Below are 23030 nucleotides of genomic sequence, written 5' to 3'. Positions count from 1 at the left end.
CTCACTCGTGCAGCAAGCCAGTATGAAGTTGTGCCTATATTGGCCCGCAATAAGCGAAAGCAGTTGTGTCACTGCCATGCCTCGTTGCTTTTAATTCCCTACCGCATGCCGGCAGCGTGTTGATGCGGGGCAAATCGACCAATGCGTTCTTCCAAGGGTTCGCGATGCATTTGACAGCTCGAGGAAGTCGACACGGCACGCAGTGCGACCAACCGCACCGTAAACACTCCGCAGAGATTAAGGAAATTGGAGTTGTCTCAATTTGTTTTGCCACAGAAGATCCTAAGGCGCTCATTTCAGTCATAATAGACGCGATCCAGCCAACGTAGAAGCCATTGTAACGGTACCAAGCAGTATGATATTATCTTCACTTGGGCGTGTTTTTATTGCTAAAAAGTACATTTTTCAGGGATGAGTGCATATATTGTTTCTCAGAACTTGGAAGTGCATATTCAGTTTCAATGATCGTACACATATGCGAATACTCCCGCTCGTGGCTTTCGCAGAAATCTTTCGGCTATTTGGATGTGTACCCCGATTCTGGACAAAAGCATTTGAGCCCGAAAGAGTTTATGAAAGCAATATTTTAAGTAATGTAAAGTAAGATTTAGGTATAGCAATTAACATATCCACAAACCAACCAACGGCAGTCTTCCAATTTTTTTGCTATTACCGTTACTCCTATCGTCAAAAGCGCCCCCCTTTGTTTTTTAAGCAGTCTTAAGTGCAGGATGCGATCACTAGAAACAAGTTAAAAGGAAGATTGTGTTAGAACTAAAGAACTGTAAGTTCTTTTGTTGTTGTTGTTGACCTTTTTGGTATGGCCGAAAGCATTCCCCATTGGTTTTTTAGGCAGTCTTACCGCACGATTCGAGCGACTGAAACACTATAACAGAAAGATTTAGCCCCATATCAGAAGAATTGACCATTGCCGTCTACATTTTTATGCCAATACCTTACAGTTTTTCAGTATTCAAAATTTTTGTTCAAAAATGTCGCACATGTCCACGTTCTTAGTTTCATGCCAGTTCGCTTTTGTTTCAGCACAACTTGGTGCCGGTGTCACAAAGAGGTCGCGACATTTTTTTTCTTTTTCAGACCAATCGCGACCACCAGCCAGCACTGCAGACTTCCAAGCAAGAAAAGTTTCCTCCTACTGAAGATGACTCTGGGATAATGGCTGCACCTGCACCACAGCTCAAGCTGAAGTCCAGAGCAAGTAGGTGAAGTGTGTTGAAGCACAGAGTTAAAGCAAACACATTCGATTGCCGTCTAGTTGCTTTATAGTGAAGTTCGCAAATGTTATCCGTGAAAACGTATGGCACATGTAGTGTGATGCGCCGGTTTGTTAAATCGAAGCTTCGATCTGCTGCAAGACATTCCGTACTTTGGGACATCTTTCAGTGACAGACACCACACGTCATAAATATTCACCTGCGTCATACCTCTATTTCTGCACAATTTATAAACGCGCGCCAGTCACAGATGTCGTTGAAATTCCGCTTACTGGAGACAAGTACTCAATGAGGTGTTTTCATAGGGAAATCACTGCCAGTGCATTAGACAGCCACGTGGAGCAACCGGAGGAGGCCATGACCAGACGAGCGAAGTGCAGGCCAGATAACGAATTGTTTTTCTACCTTCATACTGTGTACAGACTTCAATCATCCACTACATGGGTGTAAGAAAAATCGAAACCAATCGCTTAATTTCTTCAGACTGCCATCAGCGTACAAAATCAGTGAAATTGTTCCCAATTTACAAATCCGTCTTCTTGGTTTTCGCAGGCAGCATTCGGCGTCTTGGATGTGGATGGATGCTTTCATTCGGATCTTCTTCATGGCAGTAGATGTCGTCTTCCATGACCTGAACTTGGCAAACAGCCTCCGTGTTGACCCAGAAGCAAGTTGGAGAGAAAGGCGACGTGCTTCTTGAGGCGGCACGGGTGAATAGTCATGCAGAGTTCTTTCGTGTGCCTCATTAATGTGGCATAATATGAGTAGGTAGTCTCACTAGCACCTCCGGCAGTTTTTGTAAATATTGAACAAAAGGACATTGAAATCTGATTAACCAGTGTCGTTCAACGCAGACTTTCGACAACCGCCCCTATTAACTCATCTATAAACACGCCTGACAATGATGAACGCTGTCGCACCTTGTATGCTGAACTGGCAAGGGGAACAGAAAACTCTGAACATATCCAGCATTTTACAGAGCGTATATTGTAGATAGGAGAATAAAAAAATTATATTAAAGAAAAAGTGAGTGAGTGAAGCTATGTTTACGTATGGGGGTCACTTCTTGGCTTAAAGGCAGAAGGTTGGTAAGAGGTCGGTTAAAGATGGCGCAAAAGGCCTGGTTCTTCGCAGAAGTCTGAAGCGAGCCTAGCAGCGCCCTTGAAGAGTTAGACGTTGAGCCCGGTGTCCGAATCCAGGTATCGTAGGTGCGGTAGAGGAGGCGCTTCAAAGGTGCGGCGCCGATCAGAGAGAGGCTTCGTATCGCACGCTGTTTAACCCTTTCCAGCTAAGTTACACCAGCTCGCGACATACTTGTTGGACGCCATGTACTCGTCAGTATGTGGTGCCTGGTCACAGAGCTTCATGTAAATGTGTTCTGAACACCAATTGCTTTCCAGTCAAAACCTTTAGCATCGCTGGGAGTGAGCGGTGGGGTAAAAAAAGCCGGCGATAATGTGCGACTTGAAGCCCGGGTCCTACATTTGGCGCATTTTTTGAACAAAAATAATTACTCTCTTTTGCGCTTGGAGGTGGTTCACTGCCTTCGACTTGGTCTTTATATCAGCTCGATCTAATTGCCTAAACTTGACCATAGGCTTATTGCTTCTTGGCTAAAAGGCAGAAGGTTGGTAAGAGGTAGGTTAAAGCTAGGTTACACACATGTGGCAGATGATTCTCTGTAATCTGGCAGCGCTATCACAAAATTTCAACTTATCTTTTGAATGCGGGCACGATAGGAAGCATAAAGTGGAGGTACTGATTTTTCATCCCTTCCTTTCTAATCCAAGCATTAAAAGGCTAAGATGCAAGAAGCAAAATGGGACCACAAAATTCATAGTGAATGCTAACTGCGGAGGTCAACATTCGTGAGGGGAACACGGTTGTATGTAAGGTTTCATAAGCATGGGCGCCAAAGAGTCCCCTGTTGCAAAAAAAGCAGAAATCTAGTTCCCTTTGAATCATTCACTCTTGTCATTTTCTCTAAAGAACGAAATATTGAAATTTGCTTTTAAAGTTCCCTTTTCTGACTGAAAAAAACCTCTACACTCGCGATTTCCTTGACCACACAAAGCAAACCACGAGGTGATAACTGAATAATGTGTCGGGTTATTCTTTTCCACCAACAGAAGTCAAATCATTCAGACCCAGGGTACTTTTAGAGAGAGAGCTTTGCACAGGGTGCAACTTGCGATTTCGATGTGAATGAGAATATGATCTTCAATGCCTCACAACGACAAACCAAGCTTCACTTTGTGTTGGTATGACACTAGCTATGGTAGTATGACCACGTGTTTATGACTATGAGCATTAAGTACCTGACCTTGACATTTGACCCTGACATTTGAGACAATGGGCACTACATCCACAGTGACCTCCAACGCCTCACAAGGTCCAACCGTACTGAACTGCGTGGCGTTACGGCCCGTACCAAGTGTCCATGTATTGGTCCGTACCAAGTGTCGAAATAAGCTCGTTTTGCGCACGTCCTGTAATGCCAGTGACTGGTCAGGCAGATTGGAACACATTTTGGTTGAATGTGTCACCTTTCCTCCCCAGCACAAGATGGAGGATTCGTTTACCGAATGGCAGAAACATTTTACTACAGGTTAGATTAAGCATTTTAAGAGTGCCGAGTGTTCGCAGTGCGTTAGGGAGCCAACGTGTGCCTCCCTGAAGATTTATTTATTCTGAAAAGGAGGCAACAATCTGTTGTCAGCCCTGTGGGGAGTGAAGTAGTTTAGCCGTTACCCACACCATGCGACTAAGAAATTAACATCAGCGAGGAGGTGCAGCAGCTGTTTCCAACATAATTTTAAAGTGAAAATTTTACTACTCCCCGCCCTAGCTTCGCCGCGTGCGCGCCACTCAATGTTATAAAGGCAAAGCCGCGCCTACTTGCCCGATACACCACAGCTTTCGCTCTCTAACCACGTTCAGCAGCAGTTGAAGCGCAACAAATTTTTTTTCACTCCACGAAAGGTCATGTCTATGCATGGTCTTTGCAGGAAGCTGTTGGCAGTAGAGGTGTGCAACATTACACGGAGTCAGTTGTGTCGCCTCGTCTGCTCTGAACTTGGCGAGCTTTGAGGTGCTTCATCTGCTGGCAGCCCAGTAAGTGATAGAAAAAGTTACGTTCATGATTGACTGAGCTAGAAAATTCTTTCATTGCTTAATGGCTTTCTGTGCGGCTTGTTCCCGAATACACGTCATATTTTTTGCCACACTTTTTTGCTGGCAGACAGCCTTTCCTGGACAACAAACAAAATCACACAAAGGTTACCGCTCTGTACCGCTTGATCCAGCGAAGACCACTTGAGCTGATGAATGCAATATCGTTTACTTCTAATTATTAATGCGAAAGCATTATATGCCACATGCAAAGAAAAATTCGTCGCCAGAAGTCTGCAGAAGGCGTCCACAAAATGTATATGCAGGATGTCGTACCTCCCACGTGACGTCATTCCAAAAATGAAATTCGAAGCATTGGGGTTCGAACTCAGGCTCCTCTGAGTTCCAGGTACCCATGCAACACACATGACATGATGATGCTTTTTATTCTGTATTGCATGGAAATCAATCCCGCTGTGCCACCAAATTCTTTACGTACACACACAGTATTTCGCAATGCAGACATACATTCTCACGTGTTCGCACACTGCACTCGGATCCACCTGCACATCAAAATTCACACACACCCATGCGTAAAGAGCCGGCAACCATTCAGGCGGTTCGTCCTGCGCAGAATAAACAACCCGCACCAAGGCGCACTGTTTACTGAACAGAGACTTAAATGAATGAGGAGGTTCTGCATGTCGATCCATCATGCGGCTCTGGACTCCTTTTGGAGAGGCAAGAACCTTATGGTGTACGGCACTATCTCAATGTCCTTTTTGATTGTCTGCAGAAGAATGTCGGGAAAAACAGTGCATCACGGCACCTTACAAAGAAATGATGGATAGTCTCTTGTTTGCCGCACATGCGACAGTTCACCGTCCATGGCACAAAGTTCCCTTTGGTGCGAAGCTAGGCCCTTAAGGGTAGTGTCAAAGCATGGAGCACAAAAAACAAAGATTTTTCCAGCTGACTCAACATATATTCGCTGAAATCGAAACGAATGGAAGGCTGCCAATTCACAGGCACAGGGAATAGAAATTCTGTTATTACTTTTGTTATCTGTTTTCTTGACAGGTCGAATAAATACTGGCAATCGAATTATGATTGAGGTGGAATTCTAGAGGCCCGTGTACTTTGCGACGTCAGTGCACGTTTAAAACGTCAGGTGGTCGAAATTTCTGGAGCCCGTCACTACGGTGTCCCTCATAGCCTGAATCACTTTGGCACGTTAAACGCCCATAAACCCAACTAAAGGTATCAGCAACTTTTTTCGGTAAACCCCACAAAGCACCCTTACAACCATGACCAGTCAAAGCAAACAGTTAAGCAGGTGACAACTCCGTCGCCTTCTAAGCACCGCTAGTAGAAAGGGATGGTTTGCAGCTTGGAATAAGGAACACCGTGAAACGAGCTGCTGAACAATCAAATGAACAAGGCCAACACCTTGAGCCTGGAGAAAAAGAAAAAAAAAGTGTCTTTATCCATAGGCTCCCACTGAGAGTGCCAAAGGTCGCGAATAGTCTGCGCAGCGGTTGTACCTTCTTCCTCGTACAGTGCATTACTTGCAACCCGTAGACATGATTTGTAACCAGGAAGGTATTTTAAATTTGTGCCCGAGCAAAAATCAAGAGCTCCAGACCCATCCGTGCCGACGTTTTTGCGCATCACAAATAGAATTTGTGACTCTCAATAAAGCCCTTTAATTCCTGACCTGATGAATGGGAACTCCAAGCTAGTGTAGGGAATCAGAGTTCCATATTATGCCGCCAAAACGATTCGGTTTTGTACCCCAGTAGCCCAACGAGAATTCTTTAGGTTTTTTAAAATTTACAGCCGCGACGGGGACGTCACAGAACTGCACTCCTAAATGCAAAGCTTCAAGAGCACCCTCAAGTGCACTCTTTGGAACATTGAAATATTGGGGATGTCTTGCTTAAGGGCATTAGACTATGCTACATAAAATCCCGTACAAGGATGAGCGTAAATCATCAACTTAAAAACTGATTCCACTGATCACGTCGGTCCGGCAGAGTTGCCCGTTATCACCTTTGTTATTAAGGCGCAAGCCTGTTTTGTCTCATAAGTGGCGTGGATGGATGTTGCAGGCGGAAGTTATAGACGGACGTTGCAGACGAACGTTGTAGATGGAAGTTTGTGGTCATAAGTTTGTGGATGGAAGTTGTCTGCACGAACTGTCCATAAACAGTTGATCAGCGGCATATATATTATAAAACATAATCAAAATCAATGAAAAATAATAAATTTGAAATGAATAATGAGCAAAATAAATAAAAATTGCAGTAAGGAATTAAACATGTAAAACAAATTTATTAAAATATAAAATAAAAAATACAATAAAAACAACGAACGCAAATAAAATTTTCAAAAAAGGGTGGAGAAATAGAGGACAGAGAAAAGCTTTCGCATTTCCGCTCATAAGCAGACGAGTGTGAACGTTTGCTTTGTACCTCGAACCTTTTTGCCTTAGTATCATCAGATCCCAAGTTATTCGACTATTCTCACTTAATCAAACGGAAATTATGATTTCAGCCTATGCCGACAACGTCGCCCTTTCCAGTTCTGCGATTTTTATGTTTCGCGAGGTTCTTATGAGCCCGGTAAGAATCTTGCTCGGCCCAGGTGAAGAATATTTGCAAAGTGTGATTTACATCTGCGATTTTGTCGTGAAGAAATGAATACAGCTGATTACAGTGGTATGGTCACTTCGCCCACAGCCGATATTCTTACAGGAAAACTCTGCTTAGTATCACACAATGCTACGGTGAGCATGTCTAACAATAATGACATGCGAAGCACAGATCTGGCAACAGAAACGCCACAAACAAGTCATGCAGCACCAACCTATTCAGCATATTTTTGCAGAACGAAGGATTTCCATATGCTTATATACTGAAAATCTAAGACCATCCTTTTGAAGACAGATCTCTTTCACGTTAAGCAATATTATTTCATTCAGTTCTGAATCTGTGAAGACCCAATGAAATGAAAATGAGCGGACCATATTGCAGATAAAGATTCCACCTTGAAATCTTCGTCGCGAACTTTATGTAGACCTAATGAGACGTGATAGAACTAAATGCTTGTAATATCATCCAAACGGTATATTCAAGAGATGCTGGACACCTCTAGAGAAAGAATATGCATACCAAGTTAATGTTCGTACTATATCACTCAAACAGTATTTCCACCGGATAACGTATCAGGACGTCTAAAACAAGGATTCGCCATGAACATCTCTCGAAAGTACTCAAAGGTATTAAGATATATGGCTATGATTTGGATATCCCTGGTACCTGGTGTTGTCACTGAGCCGCCAAAAAAATGAATAAGGCAAGAACTGCATTGATTCAATAGATATGAAGGTTACAGTAGAACTGTACAGAAAATAGAAAAGGCATATCAGGATGGAATGTTCCTATGATAACTGAAGAGACAGCGCTCCACTATTTGATGCTAGTTCACGGTGGCTGGAACGTAAAGCAACAGGACGAAATTTAAGCAAGAAGATCACACATGTGAAGAAGTGGTAAATGTCAGAAAAATATCTGACATCTTATACTAGAACGTGGCGGCATCCATCTGGATGTTGTTGCAGGCGCAGTCGCTCTCCCTGTGTTCCTAGGGTTTAGAGAAAACAAATCCCTCTTCCCCAGTGCAGGGTAGGGCACCAGGACACACTTCTGGTTAACATCCCTGCATTCCCTCTTAACCTTCATCTCCCTTTAGAGGTCATGTGAATGAATTTGCTCTAGAACTCAGCAAAAACCGATAGGAGGATTGGTGGCTCAAACACATGGCGATGACGAAGCTCACAAGTTCAAGATTAGCAAATCCAATTTTAGAGAACATTTCGAATTTGTAAATAGCACCGTTATGTCTGACAGATTGTTTAAGAATTATAAAGAGTAAAAAAGCAGTGTATGGAGGCAACTGGCACCACCCCGTTTCAAAGGAGGCGCTCCTATCTCACATCGAGCGTGACGACTCGCTGCCCAGCGGTACGACACCCTTATTTTCTCCTGTCTTTCCTCCTAAGACGTCCGGATGCGAAATTTGGAGGTCGTGGGTTGTGATTCCAAAGACTCCGTGTGCTTGTTTTTTTTCTTGTAATTCTAATCAGCCGTCTGTAAGCGAGAAAATAACTGCACTATTAATCTTCCATTCATCAACACCCCAAATTTATAAAACAATCATCCCCCTAGCTGTGCTCCTTGGTTTCAGTGACTGATGGTTTCCATCATGCATGTCATAACGAGCTACTCTTACCCCTTCCCTTGACTGGTCAGCATCACGCACATGCCAGTTATCTTGACAGCGCTCATGTGCACTCTTCTGCCTCATGTTTCTACAGAAATTCACAGTAGGCTCCTATGAGACTAGGCACGGCTTAGAGCGTGCCGTTCAGCTCATGCGCAGCTCTAGTCACCACGGCGTAATGGCGATCACTATTGGCCTCTATCTTGCAGACCGATCAACCTCGCCACGATTCTAGAAGGAGACAAAGCAGCCAGTCCACAGCGCCGTCGTGTGAAATACTTGCGTCGCGTTCTCCAAGTTGCTGCTACGCTTCAGCAGCGTCACTGTCCTCATCACACTACAAAAGCCAGGTGAGTGATTGCTGATCTATGAGATGGCTTTCATGGCCAAGGCAACGCTGAGCCCACACTTTCATTCACCACTTTTGTTGTACTGTGCGAAACGAGTATTCTTCGCCTCATTATCCTGACCATGCCTTTCAAATTGATTAGCTAGGTTGGCGATTCTCAGCAGGAAACGTCTCATCCTCTTCCTGTATGTACAAGTGAAAGTGAAGCAAAACAGCACATCTGTTCTTCCCTAAAGTATCGAATTTTTGTTATTTATATGCTCAATTAACCTGGGTTTCATCCCCCGGTTGGAAAGTTCCTTACAAAAATTTTAAATGGGCAACTTACCTCGCTTGCGGTGCGATGACTGAAGTAATCATTATCAACATAAATTGCAGCACATGGTTAAGGGAGTAGGCACTCATTAGCATTAATCCAGGCACAGCCATATAGCTAAAAAAATGCCATACAGCTTTCATATATAATTCATAGTTGAATAAAAGTTAGTCTTTATCCGGGCGCGGGCTTTCGGACCCAGAACGAATATTCTTTCAAATACGAGCTTCCTGTGAGTGCTGCACAGCATTCCTTTGTAGCCGAATGCCTACCCTTGGGTGGATTCTAGTAAAAAATTGTACCTTCAGGCAAATTTACACCCCATTTGAGTGTTCCCCAAAACATTGCGCCTCCATTCGAGCACATAGGAAACCTCCTTGATTTTTACGCCACCTATGCCAAAGAGCTTAGTGCTATAAATATAACAGATGCCAAGGCAGGCCGTGTAGAGAGGTTATGGAGAGAATCTCTGTCGTTCAGCAATGTGATTTCAATAGCCATACAATAGCCAGTAACATGCATTGGTCGTGTCGTCATAGAGTGCCGCGGCATATTTTTAATCCCTGGCTAAAGTTAGCTGGGACGCCCTGTATTGGGTTTAACGTCCCAAAGCGGCTCAGGCTATGAGATACGCCGTAGTGAAGGGCTCCGGAAGTTTCGACCACCTGAGGCTCTTCAACGTGCACAGACATCGCATAGCACAAGGGCCTCTAGAATTTCGCCTCCATCGAAATTCAGCCGCCGCGGCCAGGTTCAAACCCGGGAACTACTGCTCACTGGTCGGGTGCTCTAACCTCTGAGTTACCGCGGTATATATATATATATATATATATATATATATATATATATATATATATATATATATATATATATATATATATATATATATATATATATATACCAAAAGTGATTTGTGGCAGCTGATTTGGTCAATATAATATAAAATCACCAAAAATTGAAGAAACATAGCAGGATTTAATTCACGACGTTTCGGCTGGAGGACCAGCCTTTTTCGAAAAAGGCTGGTCCTCCAGCCTGTTATGTTTCTTCAATTTTTGGTGATTTTATATATATATATATATATATATATATATATATATATATATATATATATATATATATATATATATATATATTGTAAGCGCAGTGATGGCCTGTTGGTTGAGCATCCGCCCTGGCATGCGGGAGGTGTGGTGTTCCATCCCCAGTGCCGCGGGGTACCCACCGGTGATACAATGGGAACAAGCTTCCCCTGGCCTGTTGCTCAGTTTAATCAGAGAGAGAGGGTGGGAAATGGGTGTTAGACCCCAACTTGAGTAGAAGTCTAAACCGTGTGCCATGGCGCTCTTTTGCCACAGATGCCCTTGCGCCATTAAAGTTTACCATCACTATACATTCATTGTGTTCATAATGTCTGGATAGCCGAGGCAAAAGGCGTGTTCTAAAGCCTCACGAGGCCTCGGAACCTATAATGCACGCAGCGTTTCATGCAATGGAGTGACTGTCACAGATACACTGTACTGATAGTATCAAATAAAAATCGTAAAATGATGAATTGCACCGGTTATATAAAGTTACAATTGATATCGTACACACACTCAGGAAGACAAAGTGACCAAAAATAAGGACACATGCATATGTGATATGCACGCAGAGAATACAGTGATGTGTGATTTACAATGATATCTCAAAATCACACAATACTTCATGCAATGCTACGACAGTCACAAATGCTGAGGGGGAAAATTAAAGAAGTGAAAAGATTGAATTGCACCGATTTCATACAGTAGTAAATTATAATGGCAAAAAAACGCCGTATACTACGCGTAACCGAGTCTGCAATTTAAAAACTTCCCCTGCGGAAACATATCTATGGCCTCACCCATTTCCACAGCCTTCTCTGGAATATCAGTAATCCTGCGTGAATAAAACCGATAAGTTGTGATGACCTCGAGCATCGCAAACCATATGAAGAAAGGGAGGAACACGAATGCATGGTTTGAAGGAAAGAACACGATTTGTTATTTCTGCATTTATGGTCAAACTTTCTTGTTAGCTATATTCTCAACAGCGAAAGTACTTACAGAAACTTGCAGAAGCAGCTGCAGTCTCACCGTAATTAAGGCAATATTCTCATGAGTAACTGTGTACACGGTGTCCGCAGGACTGCATCGCCATTTTCTTGGTGGACCTCAGCCAGAGCTCGGTGCGATGCAGTGAATATCGCCGTGTATGCCCTGAACTTGTGTGCCAACTGCACCACCAGATGTTCCAAAACAAAGTGGTAAGTTTGACGAGTGGCACTTTTGGTCGCACAAACTTTATTCAGATTTTCTTGTGAACTTCATAAACAATAGGGTGCAGTTATGTACCCGTGAAAAGTAATGATCAGTACGGGACAACAGCCACTGGTGTGCGCAAGAATTATCGTCGAGCCAAGCTCCTGCAACGCGCCCTCATTCGATAGCCGCTGCTGCTCGATTTATAGATTCGATGTGAAGTAAATTATTCGCATACAGCATTTTGTCTGGTCCTCCAAAAGCTCTTACTCGCTGAATAGGCAAAATGAAATGGACACAGGAAAAGAGCATATAAAAAACCTTGCATAACACCCAGGCCGTTTCTGTTGCTCGTAGCCATTGTGCGAATCCGTGGCCCTGTCATTTAAAAAACATAAAATCGGAAGCTTCATTCTCAACCTCCTTCTATAAATCAGTTTGAATTCGAAGTAATTAGGCATGGTGGTTACGGATAATTTTCAGCGGTGACTAATGTTGTACAACTTGCGAACCGGTCAGCCTGCCAGCCTAGTCGACATCTGTAATGTGTGCGTCACGTCTGCGCGAAACTGACTCCACCAGCAAAATGGTGTTCCTCTCCATATATTGTCTTGTTAGTGATTTCTGCTCGCTGTTATAGTACTGCCGTATTATTCACAAGTGGCAGACTGATACGCAATCAAGAACTTAAAAAATTTGATGTAGATTGCACCATAACATCAGTTCGCACAAATGGGAAGCTGGAATTAAAGCCAGTTTGAATTAGGAGCATCCAACAGCCAGTTAAAAAATTAAGAAATACTCCCTAATAAGGAAATCTGAGCGCAGCTCTGTCTGCTTTGGCAACGCGAACGGCAGGGTCCTCTCGGCTACGGTACGCACTTCTGGATTGCGGCGTTTCGCTGGCCTTCTCCTCGGGTACCTCATTTAGCGGCAGCGGCAGACGAACCATTTCCACCGGTTTCATCGCTCATTATTCAGAAATAACTGACTGAGACTATTTTGTATTGTATTATTTAAGCACATGGTTTATACTATAAAGACAGCACTGTGAGTGGCGTGGCCGACGCGGACAATCTCGTGAGCAGCATATTTCTCAGCATCGCCCGCCAACGGAGTGGAGCCTGGCGCGACTTTGAGGAGGCAGCGCGTGGGCGCGAGCCGCCGCAGACCTCCACTACTTTAGCAGCGATGGAGGACGGCGCGCACCACTCTAGCGCCATCTATGAGCGAGACTTACTACTCTCGTTCACTCGGTTACACCGGCGGCGGCGACGCGGCTCAACCCAGGAACGGGCGCTTAAGCATTGCGCTCTAAAATTGCGAGACGACCACGATAGTCAGTAATACGAAAAATGAGCGCAGCTCTACACGCGACCTGCCAGAGCTGGCAGGTGCTGTGTTATGCTGCTAGCCACCTTCCGTAATCTTCCCGTGGCAGCAACCTTGCAGGTGGTGATTCGCGCTGCTACTTGGAAAAGAGGTTACTCCTTCAACGCCGACGCGGAACATAGGGACAGGCACCGAAGAGCTGCGCTGTAAGAAATATGCGACAATGTACTCTCACAGTAGTATTGTTCACACGTTCATTCATCAGCACCATCATTAAATGCCTCTTCCATATCTCTCCAACTTTCATGGCCCTGTGGCCACAGCTACCAGCTTATTCCCAACTGATTTTCTGCCGCACACTGCTAAAGCACATAGCCTCTGAGAACTATAACAGGACCACCGTTCGCAACTTTCCAAAAGAGTGCATCGTCAGTGGAGGAGCGCGCTTCAAACTCCTATACTATGCTTGATAAGCTATCCGCGCACTTCTTCAGAAAGCAGGCGGCCCGGGAGAATTCTGCTATATGGAGTATTCCGGAATACGACCAACCTCAGCGTCCAGTTGAAACATGTATAACAGAACATTTTGCTGGTCTAGTTGGTGGAGCATTGTCTCATGGCGACCATTCCGCCTGTCTTTCTGTGTTGTGTGCGTTTAATTAGTACTGTTTGTACGTTTGCGGAACGTGTATGCTGACTGAAACAATTGAAAAAGAAATGTTCATTATTTTCTTTCAGTAGTACATGTATAACAATAACGCAGCAACTTTGTGTCTGTCTGCTGGCATACCCTCCGAAAACAACTTCTCCGTAATACTGCTTATCCAGCTTTTCAAAAATCCGTTCAGTCTGATTTATAACACCCTGTATATGCGAGTGAATGACGATGTGGTTTTCATAAAGATTCGTTTTGTCGTTCCCAGGTACAGAGACCTGCAACTCCTCCACGGCGTGCAGAGCCGGACACCCATATACAGCACCCGAGTCCCCCGACTCCCTTTGCCATCTTCGACTCTCCACCGAGCGTTGGAGTCCTGGCAGAACGTGACGAGTGGCTATCGCACGTGAAAACAGCAAGTATGAAAGACGGAATATCAATCCTTTTCCGTGGGTATAAATTTATTGAACCTTTTTTTTGCGGGGGGGGGGGGGGGGGGGGGGCATTGTCTCGCTGGTCACGTAGCCCCGGTGCCCCACGAAAGGAAAAGCGAATTTTGAAGTGCAATCAGGCTTTCTCAATGGATATCCAGCTTGACATGCGCAGCTGCATTTCAGAGCTGAGAAATTGGCTGCATGAACGGCTGCATGAACTCTCCTTGCTGTCTGTATAACTCTATGCGCTTCCCACAATTCCACAGGTCGTCTCCGGGATTGTTAACTCTCGTGCGGTAGCATCAATGATAACCAACTACCATATTATTTTCCCTTTAAAAGCATCTTTTTTCTTCGCGACTCACAGGCCGTGAGTATGTGGTGCGGCAAGCAAAAACAACAAAACTGCCAAAAATGTCGTAGCACTGCAATGGGTCATCACCGAAGGCACGAATGAGCACACTTTGTACACTGCCCTGTTGCTCCGATGGTGCGAGTTACTGGCGCTACTGCTGCGAACGTTGGCAATTTTTGTTCGCAGTCGCCGCAAGTGAAGAGATTTCAAATGTTGCCGAATTAAGCAAGTATCCCATTCAAACCTACAGTGAATATAAACTGGCTACCAAATGCCGATTGGGCGCGAAATATGAGACTGAACAAGGGAGGAACAAAGCCGAGATAATTCTTTTTGTCGATTGTCTTTGAGCGGCTGTTCGTGACACATTGTTGAGCAGTGTGTTTGTTGCAGTGCATTGCCTACTTACATGCTGCAGTGTGTTTACTTACAAGCATTAACTCGTGCACTCGGTTGTTTCGCGTTTGCAGGTGCATCATCTACGTAGATGAAACCGGGGTCAACGCAGGGCACACAAAAAAATGCGTCTGGCAGGACAAGACTGTGAAGTCATCTCAGGATGCCTTCCTGAAAGGTTTAACAATTGGAGTGGCTGTGCCTTTGGGCAAAGGGGCCCATTTGATTCTTGTACATGCTGGTAGCAGTGAAACAGGATTCGTGCAAGGCGCTGCCGCCTTCTTCAGAGCAGAAAAGGGAAACCACGCTGACTACCACTCTGAAATGGATGGCAACTACTTTGAGAAGTGGTTTACCGACAAGCTTTTGCCAAACATTCCGGCCAATAGCTCTGCCGTCATGGACAGTGCTCTAGGTCATAGCGTGGCTCTTGAAATAGCGCCTACCAAGACTACACGCAACGCTGATATTCAGCTTTGGCTCACAAAGAAAGGTGCTCCGTGGTCACAGGACATGGTGAGGGCAGAACTGCTGGAGCTTTCTCAAGAGGTAAACGCACCCAGCATTGTGTACCTCATTGACACCCTGGCAGCTACCCATGGCCACGAAGTGCTTCGTTTACCACCGTACCACTGCGCGTTCAATCCCATTGAACTTGTTTGGAGCCAGGTGAAAGGATACAGCAAAAGTCGAAAAGTGGAAAACCTCTTGCCAGAAGCACTGGCGTCTGTAAGCCAGGAAATCTGGCAAAACTGTTGTGTTCATGTGGAGCAATTAAGCATGGCAACGCGGTATGATTGCTTACGCTGTAATTGAACCGGTTGTCTTCAGCATTTGTGACTCGTTCAACTCCTCTTCTGAAGATTAGAGCACTCATTTCAGTGATGAAGATTTAAGTGTCATTCAAGAACTTGTTTGACTCGGAATGGATACACAAGCTACTGAGAGGAGAGATCTGACTCATCGGCATGCTGTCATCGCCTTTGTGCGTGTGTGGGAGGAAACGTGAAAACGTGTGCATGTGGCTGTGTGTGTTGATCAGTCTACCGAGGAAAAAGAGAGGACTCGTCGGCATGCTGTGATAACTCTTGTTTGTGCATGCGCGTAAAAGCGCATGCTCAGTAGCATGGAATTGTATCAGGCAATAACTTGTAGGGTAGGTGGTGAGGTGGATGTGAAGGGCGTGGTGGTCGCGGCGGAGGAGGAAGTGGTGCTGGTGGCGGTGGTGGTGGTTCGTGGTCGTTTTAATTGTGTCTGTATAGAAGTAGAATTTGTAAGGGAGTGCAAATAGTACTTTTTTCAAATTAGAATATGAATAGTGGTACACGCCGTCAATGTGTGCAGTTTTTGGAAGATTCATGGCTGAAGAATACACTGGAGCTTAATGAAGCTCTGTATAGTGTATTCATAAAGTGTCTGAAAATTTGAGAGCAAATTCGATTTGCTAAAAATTTTAAACATGTAATTTTTATTCGTTCGACTAATTTAACAGGAATTCATTCAATTTGCTACCCAGAAATTACGAACATTTACATGCCCCTAGGAATGGGCCTCATTTTGTGTGCGAGGGTTGGGAATGGTATGCGTGGGTGTCCTATCTTCATGTACTCAAAAGAGCGTCCTGGTTTGGTGATGTCTTGCATTATTGTCAATCTCTGGTCGTTATGACATGTTATGCAGTGCTGCAGTGCCTGTGTTTAGGTAGCCCGTACTGTATGTTTTGTTCTTAATTTTTTGGGGGGCGTGGATGATTTTAAGCTGTCTCTTGCTCAGTTCAGTGTGAATTTGTTTCCAGCCATGTCTTTGATAGTACAAATGCACTGCTTTTTTAACCCTGTCCAGACATTGGTCAGGTTCACATTGTATCAAATAATGTTGTTGAATTGACTGCACAATTTTTTCCAGTTTTGAAGAACTTGACTGATTGTTGGTGTACCTCCACTGGACGTGTCGTTTAATTTCAATACACTGTGAACCGCGTCACTGGCTGTTTCCAGAATAATACATTTCTGGAAAACACTGCGGGGTCAACATTATTTACGGTCCTGTCTGATTTATTGTTTGCACTTTCGAAATATATCTTCATAGCGTTGTACAACTTTTTCTCCATTCTTACTTGACGCTCCCACAGCTCGAACCGTTTCTGCTTGGCAGTACTATTTTCTGTCACTGTCTGAATCAAGACTATGTTCTAAATTTAACACGTAACAAGGGTAAACAGGCCATATCTGGTTGGTGTGTGCAAGGACAATTTGACACATCAGTTTAAATGTACTGCTCTTATACCGAATATAACAGGCCAGTTATAGAGCTCCCTTTTCAATGACAACAAAAAACGCGCCTTGCTGACAAATGAAAAATATCTTAATAAAAACAAAATGTTAGCAGATATGTGCAAGAATGTTACATATATACAGTCGAAAAATAGGCGATTAATCAGTCTGTTTTCTGCGCCTATGTATGACAAACCAGCTTTTTAAATTACCAGACCATCTTCCTTCTTAACTCTACGATCAGTAAAAAATACCTGCTCTCGCCAGGTACTTTAGACTACATCAGAGCACAAAATTCGGTCCCAGACTGTCTTGGCGAAGACTGCATCCGCCGCTAACCGGTTGCACAGAACAATTCATAACATGACCGGTACCTTAAGAGAGGCCGACAAAGGAATGGGGTTCCTCGGCAACGGCGAAATTGAAAGTTGCTGACGCAATCGGGCAACGGCGCAGAATTCACTAATGTGCTAATTAATAAATCCAGACGAATTGACCTCATCCTTTCACACAAATCTCTCACTTGCATCTAAAGAGTGTAGTCACAATGCTGCAGAATCGGGAAGAAAATCGCCACTGCTGACCAAAACCGCTGCGAGCTCATTGACCACGTATTTCGGACAGCTCACATTAACGCGGTATGCATCAAATGAACAGATGCATGCAGTTCATCCCATAACACGTCATAGCATTCAAGCGATTCTGAACAAAACGAGATTTCCCCTTCAAATCACGCGAAATGCAACTTGGGATGAAAAAAAAGTGCCTAAAAAAGTTTCACCAAGCGCGATTTGAACCCACGCACCCCCAGTTGCCTGTAATAATAATCATTGGTTTTCGGGGAAAGGAAATGGCGCAGTATCTGTCTCATATCGTTGGACAACTGAACCGCGCCGTAAGAGAAGGATAAAGGAGGGAGTGAAAGAAGAAAGGAAGAAAGAGGTGTCGTAGTGGAGGGCTCCCGAATAATTTCGACCACCTGGGGATCTTTAACGTGCACTGACATCGCACAGCACACGGGCGCCTTGGCGTTTTTCCTCTATAAAAATGCAGCCGCCGCGGTCGGCTTCCAGTTGCCTGTCGACTCTCCGGAGCGACGCGTTAGTACACTCGGCCACAGAACAGTGTGTAGTGATACTACTCTATTTTTTCTTTGCGTACTACTTCCGCAGCGTTCACAGCGTTGCACTTGATGTTTGAAACGGTTTTTTTTATAGGTAAAGCCTAGTTCATGACGGCTGACGTTCCAGTAAGCCAGAGGTCAAGTGTGGCTGTAGGTCTTATATGTGGTCGACCATGGTGTCGCACCACATGAGTTTTAACCTTTCGATTCGCTGGTAGAGACCGGTAGAATTGGACCCAGCGTTAATTGGTTCGCCAACCTCTCGCGATCGACCATTTATTTAACTGCCACCAGCCAGGATCGTAGGTTGGGCGCGCTGCCTATCCAGTGCGCGGAACGCTTTCAACGTTACAGACGCCAAGCAGCGTCTACTTGCCCGATACACCCCAGCTTTCGCTCTTAAACCAGGCTCAGCAGTAGTTAAAGCGCAGCTAAATTTTTGCCACGGTTTCTTGCTCTAAACAAAACAATCTCACTCGCACTTAATATGCATACGTGTGCTTTGTTTAAAATAATGCGATGTAAGTGCACGTTAAAGAACCCCAGGCGGCTGAACTTTTCGGAGCCCTTCAGTGAGCCTCAGCCGTTTCGGGACGTCAAACCCCCCATAAACCATCGAATAACCGTAAATCAATATCCCTGCGAACTGCTGAGAGCTTCCCAGTCCGAGATAAGGAAACCCGTGTCTCCGTTTTATTTTTATTTTATTTTCCACCCAGCTCTGCAAGGTAAAGAACGGGGCACGAGACGTGACATTCGGCATCGTCGCCTACGACGTCGACTCCGACGACTACGCCGACCAGTGTGGGTCCTTGAACAAGTTCGGCAAGCACAGCCGGCTCAAAGCACTCCGCGAAATCGCCGACTATTACAAAAGACTAACCGACAGACTAACCGACAGAAGGTCGTGTGAAGAGGCTGCGATGCTGGCCCCTTCCGACCAAAGCAGCACAAAAAGTTATGGACATGTCTCCCTGATCCCCCTGTAATGGACCAATTATGGTACACTTAATAAGCTGTGACAGCGTGGACTGAATACGTAGCAGTTCCGGATGAAATAACGTAGCCCAAATCACTTCATCGATTCGTCTTTCATCAGAATATGCAATACAGCAATCATCAATTACAAAAATGAAGAAAAGCAAGACAATAAATTTTGACTGCGCTGAAGTGAGTTTGCGTGTATAATTCAAAATCGCTATTCTTAATTACGGCACTGTGGACGGCCCACCGTCTCAGCATCTAATTGTGCCCGCCAGCTAACCAGCAATCGCGTGCTGCGACGCGGCACGATGAGCTTCAATTACTTTTGCTAATGCAGTATGTGGTCTGAGTATTGGAGCTTCAAGTTGATGACTCAGAACTCGTGTGAGGTGAAGATTGTCTGTTTTCATGGTTTCAACAGCAATGTATGTAGTAACAGGATGCTCTCCAGTGACAAGAAGAGTGTCTGCTTTTGAGGCACATTTAGGCAGTCAAAGGCAGATTCGTAGAGCTTGCGCTTGAACACTTTGAAGTGCCTGGATGTTTGTCTTTCTAATATTGCCTAAATTAAGAAAGCTGTACCCCATGTATCCCAGGAACAGCGAACGGTACAGTTGAAGCAACGAGTGCAGAGATGCGGCCCAGGACTTTCCCCCGAGGAAGGATAGGATACGAACAATCGCTGTCAATCTCTTTCTCGTGTCGTAGAGATGGGGCTCCACGAGAGGTTCCTATCGATAATAATGCCAAGGAAGCGGTGGCTTCTGTCTTAGATAATCGCGTTTCCATAATATATATGGGGCAGCTTGTCATTTTTTTGCGTGTGAACGCCATGAGGGAACACTTCTTGGTCGAAATATTTAGGCGTGCTGACGAAGGTATGACGTCAATATCGTTGCCGCCTTTTGAAGTCTCGCACGAACTTGGGGCCGGGTCAAACTTGATGCCCAAATACAGATATCATCGGCATGTATTGAGATCTGAACAGATGGTGGCAATGAGTCAACCAGGCCGATGAGAGCAAGGTTGAAGAGAGTGGGGCTCAGCACTCCAACCTGTGGTACTCCGCGCGAATTAAGACCTAAAGAGGTTGGTCCGTCCTTAGTCTGGACAAAACACGACCTATCCGCCAAATAGCTGCATATCCATCTGAACATGCGGCCTTCAATCTCACCAGCTTCTAATGCGTACAAAATGGCCTGATATGTTGCGTGGTCGTTGGCGCCCCTGATGTCCATATCCAAGAAGAGCGCCACTGTCAATCTTTTCAGATATTTTTGGTGCTGGACGGACGTTAAAAGGCCAACAACATGTCGATAGAAGAGCGGCCACGTCGAATCCCAGACATAAATCCTGGGTACATTTGGTGTCGCTCGAGGTACCATTCTACGCGTGTTAGCAACATTCTTTTCATGAATTTCCCGACACGGCTGTAGAGTGCATTTGGGCGTCATGCTGCAATGACGAGAGCTGATTTTCCCGGTTTAAAAAGTGGTACCAGGCGACTGGTCTTCCATTCATTACGAACTATGTCATCACACCATGACATGTTGCATATTGTCACGGAGTTCTCACGGAGAGACGCTTCAACAGCTGGAGTCGGCAAGAGGAGACGGTAATGGCGGCCGATCCGCGATAGCACGATCGCAACCTCATCGTCTTCGCGGACAGCTTGCGCCACCTGGCAACACTAGGTGGCATTATTCCCCCCTCCGAAAAAGAAGGGCATCGCAGTGGGTCCGCCAGCAGCGTAGGCGCGCTAAGGTTGAGAAGGGAAGAAACTTCGGCACTTAATGAGAGGCGTCAAAGAGCAGCTGTTCGCAGGCCTCGTGCGCAGCCCACCATCTACAGTTGCTGCATTTCTTTCGGAAACCACAACGATGGAGAAGGTCCTGCAACAGCGTTGCGCCAGTTACGACCGGCCCGTGCATGCTGCTGCAGTCACATCATCGTTTGCCACCATCGGACAGCATCCTGATGATTTGCGGGAACTTATTCGCACAATCGTGCGTGAGGAGCTTCACAAATTTTGTAGCCCTTCGCAGCCTGCGCTCGGTTCCATCTCCACTCTTGTACGAGAGGAGGTGCAACAGGCGTTCCGGGGCCCTGTTCCTGTGGTCGACGTACCACCTCTGCCTGGGGACTACCACCGTCCGACGGACGCCGAAGTTGCAAGGCGTCCGGCTCCCGCTTCGCCGCCACCAATTCACGCCACGCCTCAAGCCCCGCGGCCCTCTGTGCAACCGGTGCAGTACTTCGAGGATCGTCGAGCACCCCTCCGAAAGGCCGACGTTTGGCGTACACCTAACCGACGACCGCTCTGTTTTCACTGCGGAGAGCCAGGTCATCTTTATCGAAATTGTTATTACCGACGCATCGGCATCCAAGGCTTCCGCACCGACTCACCGAGACCCCGTCAAGGTGAACGACCCCCTGAAATTGAAGAATTCCTTGCGGACCAGCGCAATCCATCCCGAGCGCAGCGGCAGTCGCGCTCACCCTCACCGAGGCGCTCTTCCCCGACACCTCCCGGCTTCTCGCGAGCGGCACCGGGCCGATCGCCAAGTCCTCGTCGGGAAAACTGAAACCCGCGACCTTCGGGGGCGAGGTCGCTGGTGGGCGCTGTGCTGAAGACCTCCCGTCGTCGCCGCTACAATCCGACAAAAACCCGCCGACGCCATCACCAGAGTTAAAAAACCGCGTTTCTTTAGAAATACCCGTTCTTATCGATGGTCGCAGAGTAAGCGCATTAGTTGATACCGGGGCCGATTATTCAATCTTAAGTGGACAACTGGCGACCATTCTGAAAAAAGTGATTACCCCTTGGCCTGGCGCGCACCTTCGAACTGCCGGCGGTCATCTGGTTACGCCCAAGGGTATGTGCACTGCTCGCGTTCAGATCAGCAAGTCCACGTTCGTCGTCAGCTGCATCGTCCTGGGCGAGTGTTCTCGGGACCTAATCCTCGGCATCGACTTTCTGCGGGAGTATGGAGCAATTATCGATCTGCGCAACCGAATCGTCATGTTTTCCACAGAGCAAGCCGCCGAACTCGACAACTCCTGCCAACGCAGTGCCGCACTTCGCGTTTTCGCCGACAGCGTCACACTTCCGCCCCGTAGCAGTGTTTTGATTGAAGTCGCCTGTGCTGAGTTGCACGACGCTGAAGCAGTCGCCGAGGCTAATCATTCGCTCCTCCTGACTCAAGGCATCTGCGCCGCTCGAAGCTTACTAACAATTCGCGCTGGCCGGTCTGCGATCCTTGTTACAAATTTTTCTCCAGAGCACCGGCACCTTTTCTCTGGAACTGCGATCGCTACCGCTGAAGCGGTTGTGGATGTTCCGGTCTGCTTTGCGTTCGCGGCAGCGGCCCCTGACGACCAATCATCGCGCGCCACTGACGACCAATCTGTTCCGAATGTCGACATCAACTGCAACCTCCCCGAAGGAAAGCGCCTGGCCTTAGAGCACTTGCTATTGGAGTATAAACAGTGTTTCGCTTCTTCGTCGAAAGTTCGTCAAACGCCCCTAACGCAACACCGGATCATTACGTATGACGACGCTCGCCCTATCCGCCAGCAGCCTTATCGTGTTTCCGCCAAAGAACGGGAAGTAATCCAAAAGCAAGTTCAGGAGATGATTGACGATGGTGTAGTTCAACCTTCCCAAAGCCCGTGGTCTTCGCCTGTTGTCCTTGTTAAAAAGAAGGATGGAACACTTCGATTCTGCGTGGACTACCGTAAATTAAACAATGTGACTAAAAAGGACGTCTACCCGTTGCCCCGCATTGATGACTCCCTGGACAGATTACGGCGTGCTAAGTACTTTTCATCCATTGACCTGAAGAGCGGTTATTGGCAAATTGAAGTGGACGAACGGGACCGCGAAAAAACTGCCTTCGTT

General features: G+C 46.0%; 1 long non-coding RNA gene across 2 annotated transcripts; it reads left to right on the top strand.

The window, feature by feature from the left end:
* The first annotated feature begins 1792 nt into the window (after positions 1-1792).
* On the top strand, positions 1793-15408 carry LOC144100251 (uncharacterized). Of its 2 annotated transcripts, none has more exons than XR_013307572.1 (6): positions 1793-1945; positions 4244-4349; positions 8840-8980; positions 11460-11579; positions 13830-13983; positions 14824-15408. It is a non-coding gene; the product is annotated as an uncharacterized LOC144100251 (long non-coding RNA). The 2 variants fall into 2 exon arrangements; XR_013307571.1 differs by having other exon boundaries at positions 13830-14013.
* Positions 15409-23030: the final 7622 nt, after the last annotated feature.

This window comes from Amblyomma americanum, chromosome 8 (genome assembly GCF_052857255.1).
Source record: "Amblyomma americanum isolate KBUSLIRL-KWMA chromosome 8, ASM5285725v1, whole genome shotgun sequence".
NCBI classification, from domain to species: domain Eukaryota; kingdom Metazoa; phylum Arthropoda; class Arachnida; order Ixodida; family Ixodidae; genus Amblyomma; species Amblyomma americanum.
Note: the sequence above shows the minus strand (reverse complement) of the source record. Positions and strands in the feature narration are given on the sequence as shown.